Here is an 8,522-nt window from a genome sequence, read left to right as displayed (position 1 = left end):
GCATCCCTCTAAGACAGTACAACAATCTAATCAAGGAACCACCAAAACTACTCCCACCAACACCCAGAGAACAAGCCACTAGTATATATTGTAATATGAGAGCAAACCCCACTCTCTTTTGTTTTGAAGAAAGCAACTTAGCTTAGAGAACACCAAGGACTCCTCACTTCAACCATGAGCTGCAAATATTTTTTTTCCAGTGATGTGAATACTAGATAACTAGTAATGGGAGCCAAGTTCAGATCTCCATTCAATTATGGAGCATTTTAGATGATTGTGAACTAAACACCACCTCAGTCAAGCCCACCTTATAGAGCTGTTGTTGGGTAGTAAAATGTGTCAGCTTCATTTTGCAAAATGAAATACTGTATAAAAAGTATTTTCTAAATAAACATTTTCGGTTATAGGAATAGTTTAATGTGTTAGCCATAGCAACCTGCGTGATATCTCTATTTTCTTATAGAACAGAAAAAGTCTTTTGAGGGAGAATTTTGAGATATATATGTGTCAGAAATGTTCACAGCACATGCTGTTAAAAAAATAAAAGCAGAGAATTCAGAAAGCAGTTTGAAATCAGCAGGAAAGCAAAGCAAAATGACACGGAAAAGTGGCACTTGTAATATGCACTATCAAATAATCAAGTCAGTACAAATATTATTGAAACCACTTTCCTCAGTGCACAATGCTTGAGAATAGTTGTGCTTCTTGGAGCAAGCATCACATTTGACAATAAAGGTGACTTCATAGCTTGAGTTTGCTATTATTGACATGTGGGTAAACAGTAAGTAACCCTCTGTATCGCAGGAAGCTTCTCTACTTATGTGAAGATATAAAGCATCCTATGTGTAGACAGTGTTCTTCCAAGAGGCCCAAGAATCAGAGCCTGCTGAAATACCAGCTCTCCATCTCAAGTACCATTATTTCAGGCCATAGGAGTAGTCTTTGACTGACAATCATAATTGGGACCAAAATTGCTAATCAAGGGAGGTGTTAAGTGAGTCGTGTCTGATCTTATTACTTTTTGTTTTGCTTTATTTTGATTTATTAAGCAAATCACTGCAACTATTAAGAGAAACATACAATTGTTAAGCAAATCCATTTTCCACATAATTTTGCTTCTCAGAAGCCATCTGGGAAGATTGCAAATGGTAATCAAATTGCCCCAAGATGGTTCAACCATCATGGATGCATATGCTGGTTGCTAAGTGCTGAAATTTTAATCACCTGACCACAGGATGCTGCAACAGCTATAAATGTGAGAATCCATTGTAAGTTACTCTTTTTCAATGCTGTGGTAACTTCAAACAGTCATTAAACAAATGGTTGAAAACAGGTGTAAATCAAGCTCTACCTGTATGTTGCTTCTCTCTTTGTCTTTACAAGGCATCTTCCTTCCTTCTTCTACAGTCTTAAGTCAATTAAATAATCAGAAGTAATTGGAATGAATAATGTTCCAACACCCATTTTTGCATCTTGGCTCCACACCATGCCATCTGCAGGATGACATAAACTCTGGAATGTCCAGTGGAAAAACTATTTTAATTGTAAAAGGTCGGTTTGAAATGGGACAGGGTCCATGTGATTGGAATTGGATCAGTCCCATTTAAAATAGGTTGATCATTCTGAAGTTAGCTCAAAAAATAGCATAGAAAAAATTCTGACCTAGATTTCTTCTGTGAAAGAAATTTAATAATTGTAAATACATTCCAATGTAATAAATTCTTGCTTATTACACCTAAATTACTTTAAACAATAAGAAAAGAAATGACCTCAAGTTTTTTTCCTAATGTCTGAACTGCCTAAAGTTGCCACTGCTGGTAAGAATGTAGTCTGGTGTTATCTGGATCTGAAGAACAGAAAGGCAGTCATTAAATATGCACATAAACAGAGAGAGGAAGCAATGATGCCTTTTTCTCTTCAAATACCTAAATTGTTTAAAAACAAGCCTATGAATTAAATTGTTTTGCAACATTTAAGGACAGAGTGAACTAATTAAAAAAAAACCACTCTAGGCTTCAGAAAAGCAAAAAGAATGGACTGAAACTTTGTGATAATTTATCTGTGACTCAGTGGGGAAACTATGGGAATCTAGAGAGAAAACGCTTTCAACTCTATCACGCAAGTATGCCCTGTAAATTAATTATCGATAGAATATCACAAAAGGCAAAAAGGTAGAACAGTGGTGTCCAGCCTTTCCAGCTTGGCTGACCAGCAGTGACAGGAGGAGAAGGGGAAAGAGGGGATGGTTTGCGAGCATGCACACTCACTCATGACTTCCACTGCCCAGTTTCCAATGGGCTGCAGCTCAGCCCTGGGGTTCTGGTCAGGGGTTGGGGACCCCTGTGCTAGAGAGGCCCTTCAGCAGCTGTTTTCCTGCTGTCTGAATTCTACAACCAAAAGCTCAAATTGTTATCATTGAAGAAGGTTGCAAAGATTCCATGCTGTTCCAAGAATAATTCACAAGCTGTAGTTGAAGATGTAACCGTGCCACTTTCTCAGTGATTCCAAGGAAGACGGGAACAAGTCTCATCATTGAAATGCAGACCCAACTATGCATTGAATTAGATCTATGAGATAAAAATAATTAAAGCTATTTAAATAACCAAGGGAAAAATAATGATATTTAGCAAACTGTGCTGGAACTTTACATAAGTTTTGGTCTTAAGACACATAGTTACTATTACTCCTTTTTATCTAGGAGTAATGGAAATCATTTATAATTGGCCTCCGTTCACTACTAGCTGGTTTCACATGTCATGTTCTAATGCATACAAGACATTGAGCCAAATGGCTCACCTGGATTTGCACAACTATGCTACTTTTGCCATCAAAACTTTCAACTGAAGTTGAAAACTAGCCAGTTTTTGATATTCTGTGAAAGCAGATATTTGGTTTGCAGGTGACCTGGTTAAAATGAATTGTGAATACATGGATGGGACATTCATTGGGAAGTATCAAAAAGTCAAGGTATGGCTATGATAGAAATCTTGCAGTGCATGTTGAGGCTTTGATAGCATAGTTGCAGATTCTTAATTGACTTTTTCAACACTGTCCCACTGCAGTGGATACCCTGCCATTGAGTAACAGCTGCAAGTTCCCTGGAATTAGGTAACATGAAACTTCAGAAGAGCTATAACATTGAATGGGAAGATGGGAAAATTTGGGGGAATAAATTTGAAATTTACCATGTCTGTGGCATACAAGGAAAACCAGTATAAAATGTTTTATAGATGGCAACTGCCACCTGCGAGACTTGCAAAAATATCTTCAAATTTATCTGCAATGTGTTTGAAATGTGAAAAATCATTTGGGACATACTATCACACATGGTGGACATGCAAGGTAGCCAAAAAATTCTGGTTAAAATAACAGGGACATGGATGGAAACCTGAGACATTTTTATTAGACTTAACCACAACAAAATATAATAAAGAGACTTTATACCTAATTCCGCGTATTATTACAGCAGCCAGAATAGCATATGCACAGAAATGGAAGAACAGCACAATACCAAATGAAAATGAGATAATACAGAAGATCTTAGAATGCACAGAGATGGCTAAATTGACCAAGGAAATTCAAGGAAAGGAAGAAACAGAATACTATTTAATTTGGGGGGAATGGTGTAAGTGGTTAGATGATAGAAATAGGAAATGAGAACTTGGAAAATGTAGTTTGTATTATAGAAGAAGTAGGAATTAGTGATAAAATTGTAGGAAAAGTGGGATTTACAGAAGTAGGAAAAGTTATATATTAGTAGAACAACAAAGACTGTCTGATACAAATGCCCAAACATAGACTGATAAGAAAAAGAGTAAGAAATAATAGGATTATAAGTGTAAAATTATTTAGAGATGTATTGAGAAAGAAATAGCATTTGTAAAGATGTACCAAGAGATATCTGCTGTAAGAAGGAACATGTAGTTCCAATGTTATTTGTAAGCATTGTGTATGTTTTCATCAATGTGTAAAAGTGTTTGTAATACATTTTTTTTTAAAAAAGAAAGAAACTTCAGAAGAGCCTGATATTTGACAACTCCATGTATTTTGGAATGGAAAAAAAAGGCAACAGCCATTGCTATATCACATCTGAGAAAGGAAGACACAATCCGATCCCCTAAGAGTTTGCCTGCATAGAACATTCCACAATTCCTGTTATTGTCATTGTTTATTGGTAACTTTCAGTTCTTGTGCGATTACTTGATATCTGTTATAATCTGAATGCCAAAAGAAAAGCATCAGCTGAGCCTTTTTTTGGGGAGGAATCTGAAGATTTGGCTGACCTATTTTCCTCCTCTATCATGTACTTTAATCAAACAATTCAAAGAAAATTATAGCATGAGTACATTTTTCCTTTATTCTAACAGGGTTGTGCAGCACTTTAAATCTGAAGGAGAAAAGGTGTGTAGCTTTCTATAATTCATTAAATCAAAGATACATTTGCTCAGGGTTGTATTTCCAGATCAAGATGAGGCTGCTTTAAGATACTAAGAACCACCAGAAGCTCCATAGCCTTTTTACATCTTAAATCAAAGGGCTGCATAGCCTATTAGATATCAGGCACTTTAAGAAGGAAAAAACCTAAAGTGTTATGCCAACAAAAGACAGGGAAGGAAATAAAAGAGAGCACCCCTTTTTTAAACAAACAGGTCCATTATCTAAGTTTTATGGGAGCTGGACCATTCTTAAAATTTAATTTAAAAGGTACTATAAATTGTTAACTGATTCACTACAGCACAGATGGGCAAACTGAGTTGTAGGGGTTCCATATGAACCACTTCTCTCTTTTTTATGCAGTCTTTAAAATTGTGCCAGCAATTCAATAGTAAACAGCTATATAAAAATTGTGCAATTTCCCATCAAATCTTCCACATGACTATTGGTGGAAAATTAATAAAAGTAGGCATTGAGTCTACTTCAGCAGAACAGATACACCTTTCAAAAGAAAAAGATAAATAAAAGCAAAGATAGTGCCCAACTCATGGTGCTTGGAGCTGGCAATAATATAAGTTTTTAAAAAGAACTGAAGCCTTGAGCCATAGAAAAATTCCATAAACATGCCCCATCATACTCATGCAATTACTTTGACTTATTGTAGGTACTGGAGTGATGTTGTAGTTTATTGGTCTGAAAATCTTGGTTGGGACTGCAGTTAGTGCAAAAGAATCCACAATGTATGAGTTTCTCCTAAATGCTGCTAATATTGGTACACACAATTGATGATGTATTGAGTTGTTATTCCACTGATGCTAATGAATTCAGTTAATTATCAAGCCAGCATGCCAGGGACAACTCAGAATGCAGAAATGAGACCCCATTTTCCTGGAGATTTTGAATTAGAATGTTTTGCTGGTGACAATTTTGTGTGTCAAAAAGTACTATGAATCATAGGACGGCTAAGTACTTTGAAATCACCTATTAAAATCTGCATTTCCTAGTCATATAATCCCACACATGCCCAAAGCCCACACATCACGCCAGTCACCTGAAAATTATTTTATGTGTTACATTGAGCTTTCAAGACAGACAAGAAACAAAATAACCAAAGGCAATTCCTTAAGCATTCCTGTTTCAGTGTATATAAAGCAGGTCCCTGTGTTAAAAAATATGCATCAGCATACGCTAAAATTCAAGAGAAGTTGAACTTTGCAACCCAGAGTTGTTACATATTCATTTTTCGCATAATATATTATGCTACTGTTAATTGTTGGGAGGCAAAACTCTTGAAGCCTGGCCACATCTTGGCTTCCTCCTTGACTCCATAAATTTCATCAGATATTGCCAGCATATTTTCAAATTTAATGTCAAAGCCACTAAGGGAATTAATCACCTTTCCTTTAATCCCTTAGCTCAATTTGATGGCATTAATATGTATTGGTTGGGAATAATGGGACCTGAAGTTCAATAAATCTGGAGGGAATCCATAGTAACATACCTGAGTTAATTAATAATGAGCTCAAGTAAGTTTCTATAATGGTTGATTGCTCCTATCTCTAACAAATGCTACTCATTTCAGTATAGAAATAGTTAAATACTGGAACGGAGCCAGGATAAAAGTTAAAGAATCTGAATTTTGAAGCTGGTTGAGAAAGCCAGTGTTGATTTGGGAGGCGGGGGGATGTATGATAGAACTCCAATATCATTTAATATTAGGCTTAGAATTTTATATTCAAAATGAAGAGAGGAAATAAATGAGTGGCATTTTTCTAAGAATTGTGCCCTTTTTTGTACCTATTTAATACAAATGCATGTATTTCTCCAAAGATCCAAGATCTCACAGGAGTCAAGGCCTCCCTCCTTCATCCAACTGCATGCTATGTCATGGAATCTAACACTAAGCATGACAAATGGACTGATTTTCCTCCTCTTTGGGAGTGTTATATTTTGCCTCTGCCATTTCTGACAAGTTGCATTTCGCTATAAATCCTTTCAATTATGCCTCCAAAACCGATCTGCAGTCATTTCCCTGATATATGGCGATGAAATTAGCTTAATGTCCCTGGCAACCAATTCTTGGACTAAAAATAGTTCCTGAATGTTTTCTATCCCCCTCCTCAACCCTTTCTCTCATGCTTCTGGCTCCCCCTCCCTTGTATTTCATAAGAAACATGCCATAGGAGGGCTACTTAATCCTTTGAGAAACTGGAATAAACTGCTGAGATATGTGAGATACCATCCTGAAGGAGAAGGCCAGGTAGGAGAGATTTGCAGCCTGGGAAGTAACTCTGCACCAAGGCCCTTGTCATAATTGCAAGAAGAAAACAATAAAACAGATACTTGGTGCAATAATGAAAACTCTTCGCTGTTACAGTCTGTTGGAAGAAATGTCCTTCTGGGTTCAGCTCCAAGTGGGAAAAAAGACACTGGAGACATGGAGGTTGCTTGGAAAGATGGTTTAATGGTGGACAGGACCACATGGCTTGAGTCCTGAACGGAAAAGGTGACCACGTGCTTCAATGTTGGGTGAAGAAGAAGAGAAGAGAGGAAGGGCCTTGCTGGGCTTTTTATAATCTGTTCAGCCCCACCTCTCTGTTTCCTGTTCCTGTGTAAGAAATGTATTCTGATTGGTTGTCAGACTCCCATGGGGCCATGAAGGGGCAATTCTCTAGCTGCGTTTTGAATCCAAGTTTGATGGAGTTTCCAGATGCCACGTGGTGAGTTTCTGTGAAAGGCTGATATTACCTTTATTATGTAAAGTAGACTAGCTGAGGCTTTAATGGCTCATTGACAAAATGGAGGTGGGCAGGAAGCTGCAGGGAGCTGTTTTGTCTTTAAAACATGTTTCTCCCTTTTCACATCCAGGGAAATATAATATTCTGCCTTTTCAATATTTCCTAGGATATTTCATTTTTCTAGGAGAGGGGTGGGTGCTAACTTCCTACAAGTCCTAGAATTGATTGAATGAAAACCAACTGGGTTTATGACCCTGTCATTGTTTCTGTCCAGCTCTTGAGCCTGGTGACTCCCATTGCTATTAGACAAAGCAATCTTTGGGAAGAGAAGGGACCCAACAAAAACTCAGTGCATACAAGGCATGTCTGCCATCATGTTTCATCCCCAACATAACAGAATAACAGAGTTGGAAGGGACTTTGGAAGTCTTCTAGTCCAACCCCCTGCTCAAACAGGAAACCCTGTACCATTTCAGACAAATGTTTGTCCAATCACTTCTTTAAAACTTTCAGTGTTGGGCCACCTTCAACTGCTGGAGGCAGATTGTTGTGCTAAGTAATTGTTCTAACTGTCAGGAAATTTTACTTATTTCTAGGTTGCTTCTCTCCTTGATTAATTTCCATCCATTGCTTCTTGTCCTGCTTTCAGGTGCTTTGGAGAATAGTTTGACTCCCTCTTCTTTGTGGCTACCCCTTAAATGTTGGAAGACTGCTAACCCTAGTCCTTCTTTTCATTAAACTGCTCTTCATATTTTAGCCTCCAGTCCCCTACTCATCTTTGTTGCTCTTCTCTGTACTCTTTCTAGAGTCTCAACTATATATGCTTTTCCCCAAACTGCATTTGTTTTCTCTGGGAGATCAAATCAATGTCCCTCCTTCTTTTTCTTGCCATTTAATCATCACAACAGTCTTGTTATGGTAAGATAAGCTGAGAGACGGTGACTCACAAAGTCATGCAGCAAAATTCATGGTGAGTCTTCAACCTGAATCTTTCTGATGGAAATCCGACACACTAAACATTAAGCCAATACTGACTTTATAATACCTTCCCAAAAGCTATGTACACCCCCTGAAATCTGTTGAGCCTGAAATTCTCAGTATCCCCAAGGCTCTGCTGGTTGCAAATCTGGTAAACTGGAGAGCACCAAACTAAATGTACATATCTGCAAAGCAAGCTGTAGAGTCTTCTCTCATCCTGGGGTAGCAGCCAAAAATCAGGCTTCTGTCTTTTTTACTGGCAAATTTCCACCTTCAAAACTGTTGGTTTCTAGCTACACATTATTCCTAGTCTCCATCCTTCTATGAGTAGGCATGATCATACTTAGTTCAATGGCAATCAGTTTGGTATCTG

This window comes from Natrix helvetica (genome assembly GCF_964273705.1).
Source record: "Natrix helvetica genome assembly, chromosome: Z".
Classification (NCBI taxonomy): Eukaryota; Metazoa; Chordata; class Lepidosauria; order Squamata; family Natricidae; genus Natrix; species Natrix helvetica.
This window is presented reverse-complemented; position numbering follows the sequence as displayed.